The 26,335-nt window shown below is 44.6% G+C and overlaps 1 long non-coding RNA gene across 1 annotated transcript; it reads left to right on the forward strand.

The window, feature by feature from the left end:
• The first annotated feature begins 5,085 nt into the window (after positions 1 to 5,085).
• Positions 5,086 to 21,974, forward strand: LOC310754401. Its single transcript, XR_014543802.1, has 3 exons — positions 5,086 to 5,474; positions 14,434 to 14,534; positions 21,547 to 21,974. It is a non-coding gene; the product is annotated as an uncharacterized lncRNA (long non-coding RNA).
• The last annotated feature ends 4,361 nt before the right edge of the window (positions 21,975 to 26,335 follow it).

Raw genomic sequence — 26,335 nt, forward strand, 5'->3', positions numbered from 1 at the left:
GGGTTAAGAACTTTGCTTCAGGATGAGAACAGAAATCGTGCAGGGGCAGCGGGAGGACCCATTAGCTAAAGTGGTACTTTAGGTTAAGAACAGTTTCAGGTTAAGAACGGACCTCCGGAATGAATTAAGTTCTTAACCCGAGGTACCACTGTAATTGAGTAGTACCCATATAAATATAGGTATAATCATCATCACCATCATTTTTGCACCCCTTCAACTTGGCAACCTGTGCAGTGGAACTGCCCACACTGCCCTAGATCTAGTGTTGATCACACCTTTCATCCAAGCACATTAAGAAAAACCTTGTGAGGTTGGCCTGAGACAAAGTACTGCATTCTTCAAGCAACTCACTAAGTTCCTCGGCCAATGGGGATTTGAATCCATGTTTGTCATGTTTAGGCCCAGCCATTCAGCAACTTCAATACACTGCAGTCTGCAGATGGCTGAACCTGAAAACAGGAAGCTTTCAATTAATATTATACAGGACCTTTCCTGAATTTAACTTACATGTAAATAGGCATTACAGAAGACTCCTGGTGAATAGCATTTCTAGGATAATCTAGGCTACATTAAGTAGATGATTTTGGAACCACTGTTTTATCTCAGGGTTATTGCTCAGTGGTTAAAGCATCTGCTTTGAATACAGAAAGTCCCAGGTTCAGTCCCTGGCATATTCGGATACAGCTGGAAGACATCCCATCTGAAATCCTTGAGAGCCACTATCTACCAATGTAGATGATGCCAAGCTAGATGGACAAATGGTCTCATTCCTGCTTCCTTTCTACAGTGATCACTTTAAAAGGGGATTAGAGCAATTCATGGAGGACACGGCTATTGATGGCTACTAGCCACCATGGCTATGGTCTGGCTCCACAGCTGGAGGCAATACTAGTTACTGGAAACCACAGGAGGGGAGAGTGCTCTTGTGCTCAAATCCTGCTTGCATGTTTTCCATTTGGAGCATCTAGTTGGTCACTGTGAGAACAGGGTGCTAGACCAGATGGGCCATTGGCTTGATCAAGCATGCTGCTCTTATGCTCTTAAGCTTATTCCTATGCATGTTTTGTTTTTTACAACACAAATGTGTCCCATTTTTTTCTCTTGAAATCAGGTTATCTTGAGGCCAAATGTGATTGGAGAGGGACAGGACTGCCCTTTTAAATCCTGAGTTCACCACAGGTGTGTATAAGGCAATGGCTGTATGTATGTATGTAGTCCAGAGATAGCCAATGGGATGCCCTCCAGCCACTGCCATCATCCTTGCACAATAGCTATGCTGGGCATGGCTGATGGGAGTCCAGCAACAGCTGGTGGCCATCATGTTGTCTACCTGTGGGCTAGCAAATGCTGATGAGCATGCTTAAGAGTGTGGGGGTGGAGGGAGAGAGGGGAGAAAAACCATCTCTAAATGAAAAGAGTTAATATGATTATTAGTGAGAAGCACTTGAAAAGGGAACTTGGAAAGAGGGAAGCAAATCTTTTAAAAAGCACTTCTCTTTCAATTAAAGTGTCTGCAGAGCTTAAATACTTCAAGGAAGAAGCTGCCGTTTGAATTGCCTTCTCCCTAGGTCCGTTCCCTCTCTGATTCTTCACCTTGAAGATGAAAGAAGCGAAGATGTTCTCCTTCCAAGTTCCAACAATTCATTCTTTTCATGAATTGTGCTTGATCCAAACCGTTTTACTAAGTCAAAGGGCGCACACTATGAAACCATGCTTTTTGGCCATCAATCACCTCCCACCCCCCCAAAAGGAAGAATACTTTAAGTTGGTGTCTCTAGTGTCTACCATGTTAGTTTGAAAGGGAAATTACTACGAAAGGTCTATTGCGTGTCGAGGTCCCCAAGCCACCCCCAAATGAATTCACACTTCACACAGGAATTTTTGTTTAAGGTTTTTGGCATAATTTTGGCCACAACTTTATTTTTTTAAAAATGTGAGTGGTTGCTTAGGCATTGGTTGCGACAGAACTGACATCCGCAAACCTGCAAAGTCAGTAAGAGAAAACATTTTTGGGGAGAAAATGGAGCTGGGTGCCAGACCTTCACCTCTCCCCAAATGCTCCCAGGGGCTCTTGTGTGGCCCTAGTCCCCTTGACAGGGGTGCGAACAAAAGCATGGTGAACCCCTGGATTCCTTTAACGGAATACCCTTGCAGCAGCAGCATTGGAGGGGCAGGCACATCCAATCCATACCCCTCCACCCACCAGTTTTCTAAAACCAATGCCTAACTGCAACCCTACAAGTTGTGATGATTTGCTACGCAGTAGGCAAAAAACCAAATGGCACCAGCCAATCAGCCAAATGGACAAAATTCCTACCAGCCCCCTGCCTCAAAAGCAGATGACCCCATGACAGGCATAGCAAGGTCAAACACAAAAGCCCTAAAATTAGGGAGGGTGGGCGGGTGATCCGATGTGTGCAGCGAAAAGAGGAAGCTCAACACTGCGTGCAGAGAATATATAACCTAAGGCTGTCAGTCAATAATTGGCAACATCAAACTCTCACCAACAACAAGAGGAGCCCAATCACAATAGTGGACATCCAAACTAACCCACCCGGCAACAGTGAGCTGTCTTGTTAACCCCACTGCAACCCGTGCTCTCCATGAAGGAGAACACACTTTGGGCGAATAGATGAATCTCCAGAGCACGGAATCTTAGTGAATAAAAGAAAAGAAACCAGGAGCCTGATTTTTTTATAAATAAATAAATGTATTTGCCTTGGGACAAAAACAAAACAATGCATTACATCATAAACATCTATATGAATGCTGAGTGGGGTTATCCAGAGATTTGGAATACGCTGTCAGCAATATGCTGATGACATACAGCACTACTTCTCCTTTGCATCTGCAGGTGTCACAGTGGATGTGCTGGACCTTTGTCTTGCCTTGCTAATTGACTGGATGAGAGTCAATAAACCGGGGCTCAATCCAGGTAAGACTGAGGCATTGTCAGTGAGTGGTTCCTTAGACAGAATGGATGGGAGGTGGCCTGCTCTTGATGGGATTACACCGCTCTTGATGGGTACATAGCTTGGTGGTGCTTCTGGGTCCTTTGCTGTTGCCTGAGACTCAGGATGCCTCAGTGGCATGGAGTGCCTTCCATCAACTTTGGCAGGTGGCTCAGCTTCACCCCTGTCTGGGCAAAGATAACCTGACTTCAGTTGTCTATGATCTGGCAACCTCTAGGCTAGATTACTGCAACACTTTTTGTGTGGGGCTGCCTCTGAAGACACTCTGGAAACTTTAGCTGATGTAGAATTCAGTGGCCAGGCTACTCACCAGGGACTCAGTTGCACAGGTCAATTTATAACGTTAAAAATGTGTTACATAAATGTGGCACCAGATGGCACTGTACAGCAGAATCCAAATTCAATGGCAAATTGCCTAGGGAGCTCCCCCATCCCCCACAGTATTTTTTAAATAGCATTTTTTTATATCTGTGTAGATACAGTCCAGGTCAAGAGGGTTACACATCTATAACCCGGCCTTTGACCATTTAACATTCTATGGCCTATTAAATATGTTTGCGGGAGAAGCAGTTACTGGTTTTTGTTTATTTAGTGTTCTCATTTTGCATTTTTTGTTTTGAATCACCCTGTGACTTTTGGATGAAAGGCGGCATATAAGTTGATTAAATAAATACTATATAAATAATAAATGGCTAACCACATTGGTTGAATCTCTGGTGTACTGTAAAACATTTGTTCTTCTTTATACCAGGGCAGTGTAATTCACACTTTTAACCGCCAAGTGGAGATCAAGTATCATTTATGCTACTTACACAGCTAAGAAATACAGTTTCTTTCAATTTATCGCTCCCAACAGGCCTTGGCAGGCCTGCTGCCAGCAAGTGACATCCTTTGACAACTGCTCTCCCCTGTGCTGGTGTGGATGCACATATATATAAATTTTGGGACCATGTTTTACAGGGAATCAAGGATATAGTGAGTGCACCAGTTTATTCAGATCCTCAGCCTTGTTTGCTGTCCATCTTCACCATTGCTGCTATTATGTGCAAAATCCCTTGTAATTTATTTTCTTATCACTGATTGACTAACCATTGCACAGACTGCCCCAAGACATTTTTGTACCTGAGGAGAAGCACAAAACGGTGACCCTCACACTGCCAGGGAAGGAGTGACAAACTACCCCAGGAACAAGGAAAGAATAAAGATCTGCATCAGGATCTGCTGGCCCTCTGGATCCTGCTGCCTGAGGCAGCCACCTCACCTTGCCTCATGGTTGGACTGGCTCTGCCCAGGGATGGAGGGCTAACTTAGCCTTTTTCCCGGTTTAAGAAAGTCTTCTTCATTGCACTATCTGAAAAAAGCTCCCCCATTCATTATGAGTTTCCAGGGGTAAAGCCAAACCTATGAACTATGCAGTTACATGGTGGTGATTCATGACTTATGCTAAAAGACAAACTCAGGTCTGTAGCTGCGTAAAAAGTATGGTTTTATCTGGATTTAATCTTATTCCAGGATTTATTATTGACCAGTCCACTGTGCTTCTGTAGAATGATGCTCTCATTATTTGCAGCATGTTTTAAAATAAAAAAACCTCTCTGCATTTCTCTGCCTGCAGTATTTTCTTTCTTAAGTTGTTGACCATACAATATCAAACAGGCAAGACATTGTTCATTTCTGTACAGTCATACCTCGGGATAAATACGCTTCAGGTTGAGCACTTTCTGGTTATGCTCCGCGGTGACCCGGAAGTAACAGAGCACGTTATTTCTGGGTTTCGCCGCTCGCGCATGCGCAGACGGTCAAAAGGACGTCATGCGCATGCGCGGAAGAGACGAAACGCAACCCACGCACGCACAGACGCGTTGTCGTGTCTTACGTTCTGTTCAGCATGCGAACGGGGCTCCGGAACAGATCCCATTCGCATCCCGAGGTACCACTGTATCTTGCAAACATTTTTACAGGAATGATTTTTTTAAAGGGGAAAAAGCAGCAGCACTTTTGCCAGCACAGTGTAATTTGCACCTTTAACCAGTAGGTGCTGATAAAACATTATATATGTAATAATAAAATAGGAAAAGGACCTCTGGACGGTTAAATCCAGTCAAAGGCGACTATGGGGTGTGGTGCTCATCTCACTTCAGGCCACAGACAGCTTTCCAGGTCATGTGGCCAGCATGACTAAACTGTTTCTGGCACAACGGGACACCATGACAGAAGCCAGAGCGAACGGAAACACTGTGCACTCTATATGTAATTTACACAGCTAAGAAGTGCAATTTGTTGCTCCTGGTTGAGATCCTTGCCAGGCCTGCCATCAGCATGTGACACCCTCTGACAACTCCTCGGCTCTCAGTCCCCTGGCCAGATCCACAGCAGCTGCCTGAATGTATACAGAACTGGCAAAAAGCACTGTAGAGTAGTAAGCATGTTGGAATTGGGCCTATGGGATCCAGGTTCACATCCCTGGTCAGCTGTGTCGCATGACTTCCAATTTGTGAGCAGGTATGCTTCGTTGATCTTAGAGGTGCTTACCTGTCCGGCTTGAAAAACACTGTGCTTTGGGGGGGGGGAGAGCTTGATCCAGCCTAAATGCCCCTTTCAGCCCAAGGGCCACATTCCTTTTTGGGCAACCTTCTGAGGGCCATATGATTGTGGTGGGTGGGGCCAGAACCAGAAATGAGAGGAGCAACATATGCAAATTTTAATCTTTGTACAGTTTGTCTAGTTTCTATGCACAGGCACAGACACTTCTCTGTACTCCATCCAGACAAACAAAAGGCACATTCCAGCCAGACAGAAAACACTGAGGGTGTGGCCTGGAGAGAATTCTGAGGGCCACACAAGATGCCTGGAGGGCCACTTTCGGGCCCTAGGACTGAGATTACCCAGCCCTGTTTGAGCCCTTAACCAGAAATGCAAACGATCTTGCAAAGAAGGTGTGACATTTAAACTGCTAGTGTGAAGTAAATAAGCACCAGCCTCTGCCTGATATTTCCTCCCTCTTTCCCAAACTTCTGTTATGTTAACCTTTCACAAACACTTGGAAGCTGCATTATCACCTCATTCCCCTACCAGGGCAAGGAGGGTCTCTCAATTAATGGGCTGTTCTGACAGACGACATAATAAGTCCCTGAGCCTCCTCCAATTCCTGCTCCAATATCTCAGAGCTTTAGTTTCAATATGAGTAGGAAAATGAGAGTAGCCCTAAACATTATTATTTTTTTAGAAAAAAGCACTGCTTTAAACCATGTGTTACTTTAAATGCAAACCAAAAGAGGGCACTGTTGTTCAGAAAACTGGCCAACACTTGTTTGCAAACCTCTTAAAATTAACTCCACCCCTAAATGCTGAACCATGATACCTGCTATTTTCTCTCTCTCATCACTATTCATCCTGTAAATACTTCACAAGCTGCTTCATAAGAAGGTAATATATAAATTTTGGCTGTGCACAGCACCCCCATCTGTTCAGTGGTTTCAATCTGAGGGACCAGTTCCAAAGTAGTTTGGGAGATGGAGCTTATGTTTCGTGACCTGGGTTGTTTTTTTTTTTAAAAAATGTCATTAAACATACACCTGGAAGCTGGAGAAAGATGTTGTTCTCCTCCTCATCCCCAGCTGAAAGCAGGCGTGGGCGGGTTGTCAATTCTGCCAGCTGAGCCCTTGCAAGCATATTGTCTGATAATTTGTTCGCAAAGGAGCCCCCTGCGCCAGACAGGATTGGCCACTCTGCTGAGCAGTGGAGTTTCTGCTCCTGCTCCTTTGCACCATGCAGGAAGAAGTGTCAGGCAGTAGGGGGCTACCTTCTCCCGGTGATTACGGTAGCTCTCAGTCTCTTTATGGGGTTTTCCCACCTGATGCCTGCCTTTACACCATGATAGCAGTGAATTGCTCTTGGCCATGGTTAGGCAACCTAAGGCCCGGGTGCCAGATCCGGCCCAATCGCCTTCTCAATCCAGCCCGCGGACGGTCCGGGAATCAGTGTGTTTTTACATGAGTCGAATGTGTCCTTTTATTTAAAATGCATCTCTGGGTTATTTGTGGGGCCTGCCTGGTGTTTTTACATGAGTAGAATGTGTGCTTTTTAAAAAAATGCATCTCTGGGTTATTTGTGGGGCATAGGAATTTGTTCATCCCCCCCAAAAAAAATATAGTCGGGCCCCCCACAAGGTCTGAGGGACAGTGGACCGGCCCCCTGCTGAAAAAGTTTGCAGACCCCTGCTTTTGGCCATCCAAGCTGATCTGTAGCCATCTGCATCTGTCTGTACCTGACTCATGCAACACCCAAGTCCTTCTGAATAGGCCCAGTTTGGCTCAGAACTCAGCTGGATTTGGTGCACAACCTAAAATAAAATAAAATAAAATAGTCATCCTTAGCCAACCTCCATTTTCTGTTTGGTGGGAGAAAGATGGGGGGGGAGGGGTAGAGAATTACATTTAAACCAGAGCCTAAAGATTTGTCATGTCCCTGTACTCATCCCTAATAAAACATCTGGTATAGGGGTTAGAGTGTTGGACTAGGACTAGAGAGTATACCAAGGTTTGAATTCCACCTCAGCCATGAAGTCCACTGGTAGTCTTCACTGGCTCTCATGCACATAGCCAGGATTTATGTTGGTGGGGACAGGCTTTATGTTGGGGTGGGGGCAGAACCTCAGTTAATTAAGTATTTGTATTGATTTACTTGATATGGGGGGCAGCTGCCCCCCTGCCTCCCTCTTGGCTATGCCCACGTAGCCTCTCTCAGCCTAATCTACTTCACAGGGTAGCTGTGCTAAATGAGGAGACGGAGAAGCATGTATGCCACCTTGAGCTCCTTGGAGGAAAAGGTGGGGTATAAATGCAAATAAATATAATATATATATATATAAATAAAAAAATGCTTTTTGATCTTGGTGACGCCATCTTAAAATGTCATTCATACGCTCGCACCAAGTGTGCTTGCTCCTTCCCTAAATCTTTTGTGTGGCAATGAGAGGGACCAGGTAAAATGAGTTCCGACGAGGCATTGGGGGGGCTTGTCGCTTGCATGTGACGTCACACTTGCAACAAATGCATATGATGTCACATGCTTTGGCATAGCTGTCAACTGCCCCTTATTTGGCGGGAAACTCCCTTATCACAGCGCCGTGTCCCGCTGCTGCCCTTATTGATGCTGTCCCTTAAATTTCCCAGGTTTCAAAGGAAGCACCTCCTCTCCCTCCCTCCCTGCCGGCCAGGGAGGAAGGAGGCTCCAACTGTGTTGCTTGGCTGCCCACCCTGCCCCCCTCCGGCCTCCTCTCACCAGCCTCGGCCCCCCGGAGTCCCTTCCCGCAGGGACTGGCGGAAGCCTCGGGCCCTTCTGCCGCCATCCTCCTCGCAGCCGCCGAACTGAGCGTCTGCCTGGGGCCTCCCCTCTGCCCATCGTCGCCGCTCCCGCTAGGCCATACTGCGGCTGTGCCGCCGAAGGACCCGGATGAGATGGGCAGCCTGGCATGGCCTATGAATTGCTGAGGAGCCTTGAGAGGAGAGTGAGGGCAACCATAGAGAAAGCAGTTCAGAGAGAGGAGGAAGAGGAGGAGGCGGAGGCGGAGGAAGAGGAATGGGCAGGTGTTCCAAGGGCTACAAGGGAAGGACCGCAAGCGCTTCTCCCATAGATTTGTAGTGGTAGACTAGCATAGATGGTCTGATCTGCGGGTTTACTTCAGGCGCTATTTCCCCCCCCTTCCTCCCGCCCCACCTGATGAAATTGAGAGCTGCAGATGGAGCACGAGAGAAAAGATACAGAACTGCAGCAGCATCTTCGTAGCTTGGACTTCGTTTTGCGCAAAAAGTGGTTGCTGCTTGTAGTTATTTAATTGCAGTGTTTCATTGGCTGGTGTCTTGAGCAGCAACCTCTGGAAACGAAGGGCTAAAAACGGGCTGCCCTCCAAAATGATCTGGTTCCTTTTAACTTCACATTTCAGCTGGTTGACTAAAATCCCTTATTTTGGCTGCTGATCCCTTATTTTCGAGGCTGCTGGCCCCTTATTTTCAAATCTGTAAGTTGACAGCTATGTGCTTTGGCAGGAGGCTGCAAGGCCTGACAAGGCCCTCTGTCACTGCAGGTAGGCCAGTTGGGGCCTTCTGGTGCCAATGAGGAGGCCCGGCAGGGCCCTCGACTACCGCCACAGGGAGGCCCAGTGGGACCCAGCTCCTCATGACTGCGGATGAGGGACTCAGACCAGGCCATCCCTGCATACTTGGGGGGTGGGGCTGAGCTGTCCTCAGCCCCATAGAGTTGGCGCCTATGAGAGGGACAAACCCCTCACAGTATTGACCTCATTACAGTCCCTGGACACCCCAAGTTCGTACACTCCAGGGGTGAATAGCAAGAGAGGGCACTCAGCTTTTTACAGTCTGTGGCTGTATTTCTCTGTTGCCCTGAAGCCCTATTTAGCTGTTTACATTCCAGCATGCCGCTAGAACATTGTCATGGTTAGGCACCAGCTTATCTGTAAGACAGAGACAACAATTCAGAATTGCAGCAAAATGTTACTGTGCAGAGTAGTTTCAGCTAGCCATGTGTGCATGAGTGCAAGGTCTTCTTGTGTGTAAGTGCTGATGCATCACGTGCTTTTCAAGGCTCAGATTATTGACTGGATCCAATTTTTACCCAGATCTCATGGAAAAGTGAACTGAAGTCCATGACAGCATGCCCATCTGCATGGGTCTAAGGATCTAAATTGGCTGGTGACACCCTGCTCTATCCTAGTCCACCTTTCCTAGTTGTTCATCTTCTTCCCAACAGTCACCTGACATTCTGCGGTTACTGATCTTGCTCAGTTCCTACCAAACAATTTCCTTTCCCCTTTATGTTTTTTCTTTACTCCCTAAACATTATTTGTACTTCTGCAAAGCTTAGGGCTTCTTCAAGGCTACTGATATCTCCCTTCCTGCTCTTGGAATGCATTGTTAGGGCTGGGAAAGAGAACGCTATCTGATGCCCCAGAGAGCCCAGAGACAATGTGAAAGGCTTTGAATTTTATACTTTATAAAGTCTGAATGTAACGATTCTAGGCTAACTGAAGCATCTAAATGTTCTTTGGGGCAGCCCCAACCCACCCACAAACATGTTCCAGTAATTCTCTCAAGAGGTTACTAAAGCATGTGGCAAAATCTGATTGCTCCCAGAAAAAGAAACTTAAACCTGCAGCACACACATACAGGAGGTGTGGGTGTGTGGGTGCGTGCGTGCGTGCGTGTGTATGTAATCTTATCCGTCTGTACCCAGAATAAAGTCCCACAACTTTCCATATACAGGTTAAGAACTTTCCATATACGGTTTAAGAACTTAATTGGTTCTGGAGGTCCGTTCTTAACCTGAAACTATTCTTAACCTGAGGTACCACTTTAGCTAATGGGGCCTCCCGCTGCCGCTGCGTGATTTGTGTTCTCATCCTGAAGCAAAGTTCTTAACCCGAGGTACTATTTCTGGGTTAGCGGAGTCTGTAACCTGAAGTGTCTGTAACCTGAAGCATCTGTAACCCGAGGTACCACTGTATATCTCTCCATCTCCCACTGCTTGTCCTGCCCCCCAATACATTTTGGGTGAAAGAGATATCTCAAATGGTCTTGTTTTTCATCACTCTTTGCTGTTCAGTAGTGCCCACGAGTGAGTAATCTCCACTGGTCACTTATGACTTCTTGGGCTATTTTCACTCTCATTGAGACACATCAAAGTATGGTCCTAGGGCAGGGGTCAGCAACCTTTTTCAGCTGTGGGCCGGTCCACCATCCCTCAGACCATGTGATGGGCCGGACTATATTTTTTTGGGGGGGAAATGAACGAATTCCTATGCCCTACAAATAACCCAGAGATGCATTTTAAATAAAAGCACACATTCTACTCATGTAAAAACACCGGGCAGGCCCCACAAATAACCCAGAGATGCATTTTAAATAAAAGGACACATTCTACTCATGTAAAAACACGCTGATTCCCGGACTGTCTGCAGGCCAGATTGAGAAGGCGATTGGGCCGCATCCGGCCCCCAGGCCTTAGGTTGCCTACCCCTGTCCTAGGGTGTAGTCTGAAGGTGAATGGGACCGTTACATTGTTGTAGAGCAGCAGATCTAGGCCTGCTCAGAGCCTGGATAGCTGATTACCTGGGGTACCTTGCCTTGGTACCCATGAATAATGGTAGGATATAAATATAAGGAATAAAACAAATATAATTGGCCAAATGTCACAGGCTATCAGTAGTAATCTGCCAGGCTTTCAGAGATCTTCCTTCAGGGTAAGCCACACTAATAGCTGTAGGAGACATGAAATGAGTGTTATCAAATTATGCAAGTTTTGTAGAAAGTCGTTTGGAAAATGTTTTGATTGCTCTCAGAATGTGGGGACAGTGAAGCAAAATGCTGCAAGATTCTGGACAGACCAAAGGAGGTACATAGTTGAACTCTGGAATTTCCCCCCACAAGTTGTAATAAAGGTCATAAACATGAAAGGCTTTACAAGAGGATTGGAACAATCTATTTAGGATAAGGCAGCCTGTGGCTGGTAGCCATGATGTTCTTTCCCCAGTTGCTGGGAATCTCAGGTGGGGAGAATAAGCTGTTGCACTCAGGTCCTGCTTGTGAAATTCCCTTTGGAGCATCTGGTCCACCACTGTGAGAACAGAGTGCTGGGCTAGGTGAGCCCTTCGGCTCTTTTTATGCACTCACCAGAATAATAGTTAAGAATCACAGGATTTGAAGGCACCCTTAAGGACCATCGCAGACCCACTCCCAAACCTACAGCAATATCAAAACAGCAAAAACTTCAGTCTGCTCCAAGAAAAATAGTAAACACAGACTTCTAAAAAGACATTGGGGTTTTCTCTCGACACACATAGAGTTGAACGTTGATTTCAAGAAAGCAAAGAGGCAAAGGAAAAGAAGTAACTTTCATGGTCTTACTCAGCTCCTTACTCAGTGCAGCTGGTACTGGAGAATTTATCACTGGATTATGCTCAATTCATTTTGAGAGTACCGAAGGCAGATGTCAGAGGGGATCCAACATAGCTTAGCTATTGTTGTTCTCCTTTTCCTTTATTGCAACACTGATTACCTGCTGGCCATGAACCTTGCTTTTTTAAAGAGAAAAACAAATAAAGCTTCAGTGTTCTGTCCCACCTAACAGAAATTTTCTGATAAAAAAAAAAAAACAGAGCAACTGGCTTGACCTTGATGGCAGTACAGACTAATGCTTTGGTATTATGGGATACTTGAGAGCTTAAATTAATCAGTGTGAATAGCTGGCTGCAACATGATTTTCTTCTGTGGGATAATAAAAGGGATGTAAGAAGGCATATTTATTGGAATATTTCTTCGCCAATACAAACTTGGTTGTAACAGACACAGTGGCAAAGTTCCTCTTCTCTGTTAAAGTTCTCACAAGAGGATAGTCCCATTTTAATTGTATTTTTTGGTAACACAGTTTTTATTTTTTCGTTTTATCTTTAAACTGTTTAACAGTTGCATTGAAATATATCTTTGCTTACATTAGACCATATAAAGGTAAAGGGACCCCTGACCATTAGGTCCAGTCATGGACGACTCTGGGGTTGCGGCGCTCATCTCATTTTATCGGCCGAGGGAGCCAGCGTACAGCTTCCGGATCATGTAGCTAGCATGACTAAGCTGCTTCTGGCGAACCAGAGCAGCGAACGAAAATGCCGTTTACCTTCCCGTCAGAGCAGTACCTATTTATCTACTTGCTCTTTGACGTGCTTTCGAACTGCTAGGTTGGCAGGAGCTGGAACCGAGCAACAGGAGCTCAGCCCGTCACGGGGATTCAAACCGCCAACCTTCTGATCAGCAAGCCCTAGGCTCTGTGGTTTAACCCACAGCGCCACCCGCATCCCATCACACAGCGGTATTTTTTCACTTTATAGATCAAAACCAGCATATTGAATTGGACTCAGAAACTGCAGGCAAGGACCATTTTGTGTGGGGATTGCATTCCTGCCCCCTGCACATGTTGGCAAAGTGCATGTAAGCCTGCTCTGCCCCCACGCACCCTGCCCGGCCTCCATTACACCCCCTTTCCCAGCCACATCCGGGGGCGGTGCGATGTGCACATGCATGTCTGCACATCAATTGGATGTGCCTAAAAAGGTCATTGCCTGTAATTGGCAGCTAGTGCAGTCAGGCCAGAATTGGCATTATATGCTCAAACTTGGCAGCTGAATTCTGCATTAGCTGAAGTTTCCAAACCATCTCCAAAGGCAGCCCCCACATATAACATATTGCAGTAATCTAACCTAGAGGTTACCACAGTGTAGACAACAGAGGTTATGTTATACCTGCCCAGATAGGGGCATTGCATGCCACCAGGATCACCTGAGCCTCAAGTGACAGTGATGCTTCCAGAACTACCATCAAGCTATGTATCTGATACTTCAAAGAGAGTGTAACCCTTTTAAAAGCAAGCAGCCTCCCATCCATCCAGTCTAGGAAACCACTTACTCACAGTGCCTCAGTTGTAACTGGTCTGAGCTTCAGTTCGTTGGCTCTCATCTTGTCTATAATGTAAGACATCAGTCCAGCAAATCTACTGCATCACCTACAAATGTAAAGAAATAGAGTCATAGCTGTCAACTTTTCCCTTTTCTTGCGAGGAATCCTATTCGGAATAAGGGAATTTCCCTTAAAAAAAGGGAAATGTTGACAGCTATGAATAGAGTTGTGGGTCATCACCATATTGCGGACAACATCAAAACTCAAAATGACCTCACTCATTTGTTTCATGTACATGGTAAACAACACAGAAGGCTCCACGGGCCTGAAAGCACCGCCCTCTGAAAACTAACATCCAAGTAAGACTGGGACCACTGCAAAGAGGTGCTGCCCACCCCCAACTCAGACAGCTCCAGAAGGATACCATGCTTGATGGTATAGGAAGTTGCTGAGAGATCAAGGAGAATAAACAAGGATACATTTTCCGTGTCTCTCTCCCTACAGAGGTAAACAACATTCTCCATGCCATGCATAATTTTATAATAAAAAAATAAAAAAATATATTTTTTGAAATTCAGCAGAAGCTGCTGTAGAGGCACTTCTTTGGCACTCCTACCAGTCCATCCCGATTGCTATGTTCCACATAAATGAAAAGCATCTCTTTCATAGCAGGTACATAACATTGTTATTAAGCCATTGCCCTAGTTTATGACCCAGGGAGCAATTTACTGTTGATATTATCATGGCAGGTGGGAGCACTTGTGCTTCCCAGCTCTAAATATTATGATGTTCCTCTTCAGGGACTTTTAAATATATATATATATATAGAGAGAGAGAGAGAGAAGTCAGCAAGTCAGCTGAATGCTGAATTTGTCCCTTTCTAAACACGGTTCCTGGCATGAGCCAAAACACTTAGGCTTACTGGCAAGCAAAGCTCTTTGAGGAATTAATTTGCTCAAGCAAATTATTAGAATCTTTCTTCCTCTTAAAATGTTTAGGACAAACTGGAGGCTAATGAAAGGAACGGAACAATTACAATGCTTGAAGTGCCCATAACCTCTGCAGGCAGATGCGCAAACGAGTAAGTGCTGTTTCCAGGGTAAGTTTGGATTTGCATCAATTTTGAAATGAAAACAGGGGATATTTAGGTTTTACCCTCTGTATTTCAGGAGGAGCACCTGTATGTCTGGATGGAAGCTGAAAGAGGAGATGATTCTGATGATCCTACAACAAAATGTTGCAGTGTAAAGTGCCTCTGTTCATGTTACTCCATTCCATTCTACCTCCCTCCTAGTTTTCTATCCTCATCCCCAACAGACACTCTATATTCTGCAGTCACTGATCTTGTAAAGTTTCACTTAGCTGTTTTGGCTACCCCTGCACCTTGAAGAATTTTGACACTTCTGCAAAAGTCACCACAGAGCTGGTGATGGGAGCAAGTGGGCACATATACTTGTCCATATATCTGCCCAATTCATCTCTAAATCAGCTGATGTATTCTTTCTCTGTAAAGTTTATCTGTAAGGTTTATTCTTTAACCTAAGTTTTGTGTCCTAGGGCTCATCCACACTTCTGTTTCACCTGCCACTTTTCCCCAGCAAAACACACAGTTTAGTGCTGAATCAGTGCAGATGGCAGTTGGGTGGCAGTAGGCAGTCTGTTCCTCACCTTCCTGTGCTCCTGGCATGGTCTAACTCTTGACTCTTCCTTTCCCCAGAGCCTCAGTCTCAAAGTGGCTTGCCCTCTTCTTAGGAGGCAGAAGAAACAGTTTAATGTCAAAATGTTTATAATCCAAGGTATTTTGGATCTATCAGGTTCTCCATCAATACATTTCAAAATGTAGAAGCTGAGTCTTTTGTCCTGCTGCAGCTCAGGCATAGAGCATCTGCTTTGCATACAGAATGTCCCATGTTCAATCCCCTGTCCTCCAGTTAGAGCTGAGAATGTCTCCTGTCTGAAATCCTGGAAAGCTACTGCCAGTCAGTGTAGGCAATACTGAGTTAGATGGAACTATGGACTGACTTCCTGCATGATTATCATTATTATTATTCCACCCTTCATCAAAAGATCTCAGGATGCTTCACAAGATAAAAACACAGGATAAAAGCACAAATAAATAGTTAAACAGGAACAACAAAACAATAACCCTCCCTCCCACAAACACATTTAAAAGGCTGTAGAATATTAATCAGTCAAAGGCCTGATTGAAGTGGAATGTTTTTGCCTGGCACCACTATGGGGAGCCATTACAGAGAAGGCCTGTTCTCGTGTTGCCACCCTTTGGACCTCAAGTAGAGGAGGCACTTGAAGAAGGACCTGAGATGATGATCACAGAGTCTGAGTCAATTTATGTTTCTGTGTAAAGGCTCAGATCCCTTTTGTTGTGTAAATGGGAACATAGGAAGCTGCCTTACCAGGCAGGCTATTTGCCCATCTAGCCTAGTCTTGGTTAGTCTGACGGACAGTGGCTCTATTGGGGTCTTAGACCTTTCTCTCTACCACCTGATCTGTTTCAAAACTGGAAATGCCAGAGATGGGAGCTGGGGTTTTTTGTTTGTCAAGTGTGTGCTCTGTCACTAAGCAACAGCCAGGGGTAGCCTTAGTATAGCACCCATTCCCAAATCAAGGTGCATATGGCACCCGAGGGCAGCCCAGTTCTTTTGGCACCTGACACAGAAAACCCCACAAGCTCTTCTCCCTGGAAGCAGTGGTTGCTGTTTTTTTGACTCAAGAAAAATAAATACAGTAAATGGGCAAAAGTACAAAGAATCACAAAATGTTTAGGGGTATGCGTACCCCTGTGTCCCCCCCCCCAGAAAAAAGCACTGCCTGGAAGTATAAATGCAACCATTATAAAGTTTAGTGTGAACAGTTTGTGATACCCACAACCTTCTGATTTATTTTGCTGCATGGAAGAACGTATCTCTAATGGCCTTATGCCCCTTCCCCAATGGGGTGGTGAACAAAGAAACATGGCTGTCTCTGTCACACTCTAATAGAGAGTCCTTCTAATTAAATGAAGCCCAGTTTTCCTGTGGTTGAACATGGCATTTAAGAAAAACCTTCTAAAGGCGTTTCTGTTTGCAGCATGTTATCCAGAAGATAACTGAGCCATAGACATTGAGCTTAGGCTTTTACAGAAGCCAAGTGGCAACTTGTTTTATTTATTTATTTAATATTGTGTGCTGGCAAAGATCCACAAAGGCTTCCTGGATCCCAAAATGGGAAAGTCAGGGATGTCATTGGTGGGAGTTGCTGCGATTTTTATTGCAATGTCCATAGCAGTAAAGTTACAAGCTTGCTGACAAGTAATGATTTCATATTTGCTAACACTGTTGGTAGCGCTTGCAAAAAAAATTTTTTTTGAAAGAAAAACAAAAACAAACCAGCGACAACCAGGAAAATATTTGCATTGACATTTTCTAACATGAATGAAAGATATCGCTGGTTCCGTAATGAGGTCTGGGAGACCTCTTATTCCACCCATTAAGTTCATACTGTCCATCTTTTCATTGAACATCTACTTCTAGAGATGGGGGGGGGGGTAGAAGACAGCATTGCTTGAAGAACAGCATACTTGCACCACGCACATGAATGAAAATTTAAACATGCCCTGAAGGTAGCATAGGGATAATGATTTAAATGGCAACGTGTTACAGGAAATTGCCCTTGTTAAACAGACACTTATAGTAGGAGTGGGGAACCTGTGGCCCTCCAGGTGTTGCTGGACTCCAGTTCCCAGCAGCAGCAGCCAGCATAGCCAATGGTCAGGAATGAGGGTAGTTGTAGTCCAGCAATTTTTGGAGGGTTACAAATCCCCCTATACCTGCTTTATAGTATATGCAAACCTACTACTTGAGTATTCTGCTGTTCAGAGATTTATTGCTTCCAACTTCCCACATGCAGTCCAAGTCATGGAGTCTCATAAGGTAAAATATAACAAGAGGTCAGCTAGGATATGACCAAAGCTGTTCTCCCAAGCATGTGAAGAGGCTAAGCTGATCTTTCCATGCCTGTCAGGGAAAGACATGCCTGATTTCTGCTCACATCCAAGGCTGTGGCTATGGGTGAAGCAAGACCCTCTTGGGGTGTTGATGCTGTGAACCCCTCCATCGTAGGCTCAGGTTGTATATATCAGTAAATAAACCAAATATCATAAAGACGCCACAGTCCCTACTGGCCCCCATTCCAAAGGAAACACAAACCCTGGGTAAGCACCTGGAAGCCCTGCTCAGAGATTGGAGTGGCATGTAATAATATGCTTTTATTTTAATTGTACTGCTTTAAAATTTTGATGTTTGCTGGCCTGGACTCTTTTGGGAGGAAAGGCAGGGTAGAAATCTAATTAGTAAGTAAGTAAGTAAGTAATTAGTCCCATGTGCTGGAGGATGCCCATCACTGTCTTAATAACTTCTTATTGCTGTAGACATGCATGTAATGAAAGCTGTGGAGCCCTTCTTTTCTTATATGGTCTTTCTGTGTCTTGTATACTCAGTGTTGGTTTTTGTTTGTTTGTTTGTGGAACAAATGATGCTGAGTTTGTTAGAGGAAAATGGAAGTGCAAGCACTGGGTCAAAAAGTGAAAGGAGCATGAAGGAACAGGATTGTCACCTGGGGATGATCAAGAGTGAGACATATTCAGCAATAGTGTTTTGCAGAGATGAAAGCAGGTGTAGTGGTGGGGGAAAAATTAAGTGTGGGAGCTCAGGAGCGCTGACAGAAAGAGGCCACTGTGATTCCCCCCGCCCACTTCCTCATTTTTTAACACACACACACACGAGAAAGAGAGAGCGAGAGAGAGCGAGAGAGCGAGAGCACCAAAGATGTTCTTTTGTCTCTTAGCTGTGCCGCTCTTCAAAAAGTATTCATCTTAAATTAGGGTCATGGTGGGGCTCATTAAATGTTTCACTAAAGGTTGTTTCATTTGGGGCTGATGTTCTGCCAATCAAATTGTCCAGAGTGAAGGTAGGAGCTGTAACTGTGCAAAGTGATAATAGCACCTGGGGAAATAAAGGTTGAGGCTTAAAATAAGTGTGTGTGTGTGTGTGTGTGTGTGTGTGTGTGTGTGTGTGGAATTATCCATCCTTGGGAGAACAAATCTAACCTGGAAAGATGCTTCCAAAATCTAAACAGGATGATGTGATGGGGGTGGCAGTGGGGAGGCAGGGAGAAGAATGAAAAAAACAATGCAAGCTCCAAAGTGGATTTTCAGTTCCAACATTTTAGTGCCTCGGGAGAGGGACAAGATGGCAAGTCTCCCCTCCACCTGCCATTGCACTACCACCATTTACAGCTTTTAAAGAAAGTCTGGCTTTAGCAATGAGAGATGACCAGAAGATAAGAGGAATAAAGGTGGGCAGAAGAAATCAGTATTGTAATACAGTATATGCAGATGACATAATGTTACTTTTTTCCTACCAGTTAACCCTTTGGAATAAATTAAGGAGGTAATTCAATAAATGGGTGGGGCTACTGAATAGACGCATCTAAAACAGAATTTATTGGATTCTGTTTGAAGGGAGAGGACAAACTCCTTGAATTTTTCTGTTGAAAAAGGAAAGGTAGGAGATATATGCTGGGAGCAAACAAGCAAGCTAGGTGCTATGTTAACGATTATTTCTTGAAGACAGGCTTGATGGTGAATGTGATAAAGGTGGCCCACTGCTTGATGGTTATATGTGCTTGACAAAATGGATTGCTGTTAAGAAATGAAAAGAAGCTTGAGTAAATCTTTTTCCTCAGCAGCGTTCATATAAAAAAAATTAACTGGAAAAGATACCATGGCTGATTGATTTTGTTCTGTTCTCCAAAAGCTCCAGTCAAAACCAACTTCCATTCCATCAGGAGTATGTTTGACATTTGACGGGCTGTCACTGGAAAGACAAATGTGTCCAATCAAAAGCAGCTGAGGAGAGAGATGACCTTTGCCGTCACTTCTTGATGTGCTGTGAGCTAATAAATTAAGGAAAGGAGATTAAAGATACAGGCAGATGGGGAGGCAGTTGGCTGGGCAGACAGGGTGAAGAGTTACGTTGTCTCTTGAGATGGCCTTTTCAAATAGCTGTTGCTGGAGGCTTCTTTCTAGAATCTCAGTCAAAACCAGAAGCTACATAAAGTTCTGTGTAATTTCCCCTGGTTGCTTTGTATAAGGTAAAGGGACCCCTGACCATTAGGTCCAGTCATGACCGACTCTGGGGTTGCGACGCTCGCTTTATTGGCCGAGGGAGCCGGCGTCCAGCTTCCGGGTCATGTGGCCAGCATGACTAAGCCGCTTCCGGTGAACCAGAGCAGCACATGGAAACGCCGTTTACCTTCCCGCCGGAGCGGTACCTATTTATCTACTTGCACTCTGACATGCTTTTGAACTGCGAGGTTGGCAGGAGCAGGGACCGAGCAACGGGAGCTCACCCTGTCACGGGGATTCGAACTGCCGACCTTCTGATCAGCAAGTCCTAGGCTCTGTGGTTTAACCCACAGCGCCACCCATGTCCCTTGGTTGCTTTGTATATGTAACTGAAAAAAGCAGAGCCTGGAGACTGCAATCAGGAATTGAGGAAGGGTGAGAGGTGGTGCGCCACTCTCTGCTGGCCATTTTCCTCCTTTTGTTGTTCAAAGATAAATTACAAAAATGAGGAAGAAAAAGGAGAGTGTTCATAACACAATGATGATGATGATGATGACGACGACGACGATGACGATTTATTTATACCCTGTCCATCTGGCTGGGTTTCCCCAGCCACTCTGGGCGGCTTCCAACAAAATATTAAAATACAACAGTCTGTCAAACATTAAAAGCTTCCCTAAACAGGGCTGCCTTCAGTTTTCTTCTAAAAGTCTGGTAGTTGTTTTTCTCTTTGACATCTGGTGGGAGGGAGTTCCATAGGGTGGGTGCCACTACTGAGAAGGCCCTCTGTCTGGTTCCCTATCACTTGGCTTCTTCGCAGCGAGGGAACAGCCAGAAGGCCCTCAGCACTGGATCTCAGTGTCCGGGCAGAACAATGGGGGTGGAGACATTCCTTCAGGTATACTGGACCAAGGCCCTTTAGTGCTTTAAAGGTCAGCACCAACACTTTGAATTGTGCTCGGAAATGTACTGGGAGCCAATGTAGGTCTTTCAGGACCGGTGTTATGTGGTCTTGGTGGCCACTCCCAGTCACCAGTCTAACTGCCACATTCTGGATTAGTTGTAGTTTCTGGGTCACCTTCAAAAAATATTTGTGCACAGGATAATACTTAGTTTCAGATAATGTATGGTCACATCCACAACAAACACAATGAACACCTTATGTTAAGTGATGAATTAATATGTTTAATTTCATAATGTGAAGATCTAAGGATGTTAATGTTTAAGTTAAATTTTATAAGAACTGTGATTTGGAAAACCGTTAAAAGGATATGCAATGAAATTCAACCAAGGGGAAGCGAGGAAGTCACTTAACAATGTTAATAATCTTCAATAAGGCTATGATTTATGTTTGTTTATCTTATGTGTTTGTTTGTTTATAATGTTGTGAAAACCAATAAAAAAAATTGGGGGAAAAATGAACACCTGTACCACTATCATGGTCATGCCCCCCTCCCAATAATTTTGGAGACTGTAGTTTGTTCAGGGTCTCCTAACAACTCTCAGTACCCTTAACAAACTTTAGTTGCCAGGATTCTTTTGGGGGAAGCCATGAGTGTTAAAATGCTAAAATAATTCTTATGTGTTAAGATAAATAGAAATGCAGATATTTTGTATCGTACTTCTACAGTGAAGCAGTGAAATGCATTGTCTGCTGGAAGATAATGTGAGATGTAATAATATTTCAATATGTCTCCTACTAACAAATACAAATTTATTTGTTCTTGCTCTCTGTTATTCCAATGAAATATAAACAACTTCCATTTTTCACCCAATGCCTTCTGTCAAAATAGATTTTCCACCCATGAGAGAAAATATATAGACCCCTGTATCTTTTTCCTTGTACTGGGGAATAAACAAACAAGCAGCTTGAGCGGCCTGTGGTTCTGCATGCGCACAAACATGTTTTTGGATAATATCCTACACAGAGTAAATTGGAATTATTTTCATTAGAGACTAATATGATTCAATCTCATTTCTTTTGTAGGTTTATCTAGCAACAACGATGCCTTCACAACCGTCGCTCCAAAACTCATCAGGCTAAGACATCTTAATGCTGCTGCTTAAACATTTCATTTGGGATGAACTGAACTAGCCTCTCTGCTTTTGTTGGTATTCTAGTATTAATTTGGTTAAAGAATAAAATGAGAATTCCCAGGATGCCTAGAGCCCGTTCTGAGACAAGTATGCTTTTGTGTGAGAGAGTTCAAATCAATAAACATGTAGCAAAGTAAAGCAGAAATATAGGCCTTTAGTCATTTAAAATATCCCCTTCTAAGTTGCTTCCAAAGTTCCCCGCTTCCCCTTAAGCATAGAAAGCACTTAAACTCTTCTAAGGTCAGATTCATGTGCTTTTCCATATAGCAAGAAAAGGCAGTACAATTTCATTTCAAAGTTGATAAATGTTTCTAAATTATTTGTATTGAAATACAGAGGTGACTTGATGGTCAAGGCTTGGAGCAATCAGCCCAGACACTCTTACTGATTTGTTCACATGATGGAAAAAGAAATAAAAAAGAGATTGGTAACTTTCCCTCCCAAGATAAGGGCTTTGACCTGGCCAAGTCTGGCAGGACAGCTGACTCTATGGTCTCAACCCCTTCATACATTAATTAGAGTTCAGCATGCTGGTTTTGTGAAGCTGGATATATACCACCGCTTTAAAGCTTGATGTGTTTTATCAGGCTCTCATTCTGCACTGAATAAACAGATTAAGGGAAAGTCTACTGGCCTGCTTGGATGAGTGTGGTCCACAGTTGGGGTTTTCGGTGATACTAAAGACTTGCTTATATAACATGCAAATGAGCTCATCACACACCTTCTGTTGCATTGATGGAACATCTTTGGCACGTATTGAGGTTTTCTTGGTGTTTAAGTTAAGTTGCTATCTGTGGGGCTGTGTAGGTGGAACACAGATTTAGTGCTCACACAACACGGAGGCTTTGAAATGTTATTGGACATTTGAAACAGATCTGCTGTGCACTGAGTTAAATCAGGAGTAGGGGGGCTTTTTCAGACTAAGGGGCACAGTGGTAAGTGGGGCCAGAGGCAGAAGTAGGTGGGGCAACTTTTTTTTTAAAAGAAAAACTTTGTTCAGTAGGCTAGTTCCTACACACACTCAGACAACCTCTCTGTCCTCCATCCAGGAAAGTAAGTGACATTGTCAGAGTTCAAAGACACACTAAAGCAGCGGTTCTCAACCTGTGGGACCCCAGATGTTGTTGGACTACAACTCCCATCACCTCTGAGCTCTGGCCTTGCTAGCTAGGGGTGATGGGAGTTGTAGTTCAACAACACCTGGGTTAAGAAAGGCTGCAGTAAAGCATCCAAGGAGGATACAAAATAGGAGTAGTGAGGAGGGTGGAGGTGGAATGTGGCTGAGGAGAAGGTGTAGTCTGGGGAGAATCCTGAGTACCAGATAGAGAGACCTGGGGCATTGCATTTGGTCCCTTGACTTGAGGTTCCTCACCTCTGGGTTAAATAACAAAACTACCACTATGGTGTGTTTTTACTAGCATTCATAGTACTTCACATACATTATCTTGTAGTACTTTATAAGGATCCTGCCTGATCCAGACCTCAGGAGACCTCTTACTGATTGATTGAATTTATATCTGCCCAAAGTAGGAGGAGGCTTCAGATACCACAAATAACCCCAGTCCATAGCCAAGGACCCAGAGGACCTATTCTAGTCCCAAGGCAGCCCCAATAGATGTCTTGCCTGGACACTTCCAATAACCCTCTTTGACCTCATTGTAAGCACTGCCTTCATCCCCAAACCTCTTGCTTCATCCCTTCTACCAGGACTTCATGAGCTAAATTGGCAGTGGGAAGGTCAGAGTTGCCATAGGAACACCCATTTTGACTGCCAGAAGGCTCACTTGCCAGGAGTTTCCATGGAAGGAAGGGTCAACTCAGATAGAGGGATATAATCTACCAGGAAGAGGAGGAACAGGCATAAATCTCCCAGTCTCCCCTGAACCCTTGCTGGGTTAACAGCTCCCTCTGAGCATCTTAACATTCAGCTCTCTTCCTTGCTGTTTGGGATTCCTCCTGCAACCCAAGGTGTGTTTCAAAGGAACATTGATATGAGTACTCCCCACATGAATTTCTTAAAAATGGCTCCCCAAAAGCCCATTTTTCTTTCTTCCTACCAACTGTAGATAGGAGGAACCCAGTATTTAAAGAAGTGTCAGAATCAGATTAATCTGCTTATTTATTTGCATTGAGGCTGTTGGAATAACATATTACTATTTCAATGCAGCACATGGGAATATCTTTTCATCTGTTACCATGATGATGGACAACTTTGCAGAGTTCATGTTTTGAGGTTAGCTGTTAGTCTCTCATTTATCATCACAGAAGGTAGGAAAGCAGGCAGTTGATGCTGGGCATTCTTCGTTAAATGAGCCTAATCTGTGAAAAAAGTTCCAAGTCTTCCAGGAAGCCATGCCCAGTACCTCAGGGGAGCCATTCAAGTTCAGTACAAGACATTTTGACCCCTCGGGTTGAGGTTCCCCAGCTCTGCCATCAGATTTCCACAGCATTCTCCCAGCTCCCTTTCTGAGGAGAAAGAACTGTGCAAACAGAGCCCTTCTGGACAAAGGTCTTCACCACAATATCTGAGATTGCAGCACTTGCCAGCAGGCTCTTGCAAAGCTTGTATGAGGCCCGGGATGAGAATTTTGTTAGAAAAAGGTTATAAATGCAAATGAAACAGCATCTGGCCCCTAGAAGGGTCCCCTGACCAACATAGCCTTCCAAAACCCGGGGCAGGTATACCCAGCTGCTTCTTGCCCCCTGCACAGGGCTGCTTGCAAGAGGTTACTAGCAGTCCCTGCTTTAGTGTTGGTGTCCCTGGAATGTGATGCAAACCTAGCCGTCTCTCAAAAGACTTAGATCTTTTTAGTTTACGGGTTGCCTGGATGTCAATATTGGGGCACTGGAAGCCTCCAATGTCTTATCTCCGAGATTCCTGATTTTGCAAAGTATGTCATATTGCTCTTTCAAGAGCGACTTACTCATCCTCTCCATATAATATGGGGTGCTTCTAAAAGAGACCACTTTGATAAGGTTTGCTTTCAATTTATTTCTTACTTTCATAATAATACAAGGTTGTCCCATCTGCCAGGAACAAATTGTGGAGAGGCTATGCTAGATCTGACTCATACTCTGAGAAATGTTCTTTTTCTGTTCCTTGTCCACTCTTGATTGAGTTATGCTATTTGCTTCATGTTTGCAGGCTGTACACTTGTTATATATAGCTGTCCATTTTTCTCTTTGTAGGAACTTTTTCAAACTATAATATATTTTTATTGTGTGTGCATTTCTCCGATGAAAATAGGGACTTTCCATTCCATAAAGATAATTTTAGTATTTATACCCAGCACATCTTACTGGGTTGTCCCAACCATTCTGGGCAGTTTCAAACATATATAACAACATAATAAAACACTAAACACTGAAAAACTTTCCTATACTGTATATGGCTGCCTTCAAATGGCTCAGGGGTGGAATAACTCCATACCCTCCAACATTTCTTCAATGAAAACAAAGACATCCTAAGGAAAAGTGGGACATTCCAGGATCAAATCAGAAACCAGGATGGCTTCTCTAAATCAAAGAAGTCCCTGGGAAATAGGGACACTTGGAGGGTCTGCTGGACCACTACACCTGTTCCACATTGCCCAGACTAGTAATTCACCATTACCTCCAACATTGGTGATGGTATAGCGTCCTGTACTGCACTTGAAGCAGCAGTCTAGTTTACTGCCTGTCACACCTGCAGTTCAGTGGCAGCCCCCATGGTACACACAACTCTGCCCTCCTAACACCAGTGTTGTTGCAACATACCTGGATGGTGACTGCAAAACTGGGGTTGTGTAGGTGTAATAACAGGGTCACTCTGGCCCTGTCCTATCCCAGCACAGTCCAGGAAATTGGCAGCAATGCCAGTGTCCGGCAGGTGGCTCCACAGTTCTTACCCACAATGCCTACTGCTTTCCAGGCTCTTTATATGGTCCACGAGACCCTACACAGGGGGACACCCCATTCCTCTAGGCCACTCCCCCTTACCGGCACTGTTCCTCTCAATTTGCAGGCTGGAATGTGTCCTTGAACTGTGATAATGTCTCTTGCTTGAGATGTGGGGTGGGAGGGATGCCACGATTAACTATCATCCTTGTAAGCGTTAGACGTGGTGAATCTGCTTGGTGTCTCTGCAGAACTCTGCACTACTTACAGCCAATATATATATAACAGAGGGAGAGAGGGAGGATTTGCCTTGTCAGCAAAGGGGAAAAATTGACTCTGTCTGGTCGGAGCTTTCCAGGGGAGCACTTCGGATTAATGGCTGTCGGCGGGGTGGTGCAGCTTAGCATAGGCAAGTGCTTCAGGAAGATGTAGAGCTGCAGCAGCCTCTAAGAGATAACTCACATCAGATGCCTTTCCTTGGGGTTTTATCTTTTCTCTCTTTGGTGCAATAATGACCTTGATTTATCAGCAACTGCAGCACACGGAGCAGCTGCACTGTCTCCACAGTGACAACATGCACAGGGTCTGGTTAGCACGCTAAGAGCTTTTGCTGGTGACTGGTAATAACTGGAGCAGCAAATCTCATTTTGGCCTAGGGCAGCATAAGGCTGCCTGCTACAAATTAGGAAAGGTGGAATAAGCAAATAAGCCAAAGGTCCATCTCGTCCAGCATCCTGTTCTTACTGTGGCCTACCAGATGCCTCTTGGTGTCCCACAAGCAGAACCTGAGCACACAGCGCTCT

This window comes from Podarcis filfolensis (genome assembly GCF_964270895.1).
Source record: "Podarcis filfolensis genome assembly, chromosome: Z".
Taxonomy (NCBI): domain Eukaryota; kingdom Metazoa; phylum Chordata; class Lepidosauria; order Squamata; family Lacertidae; genus Podarcis; species Podarcis filfolensis.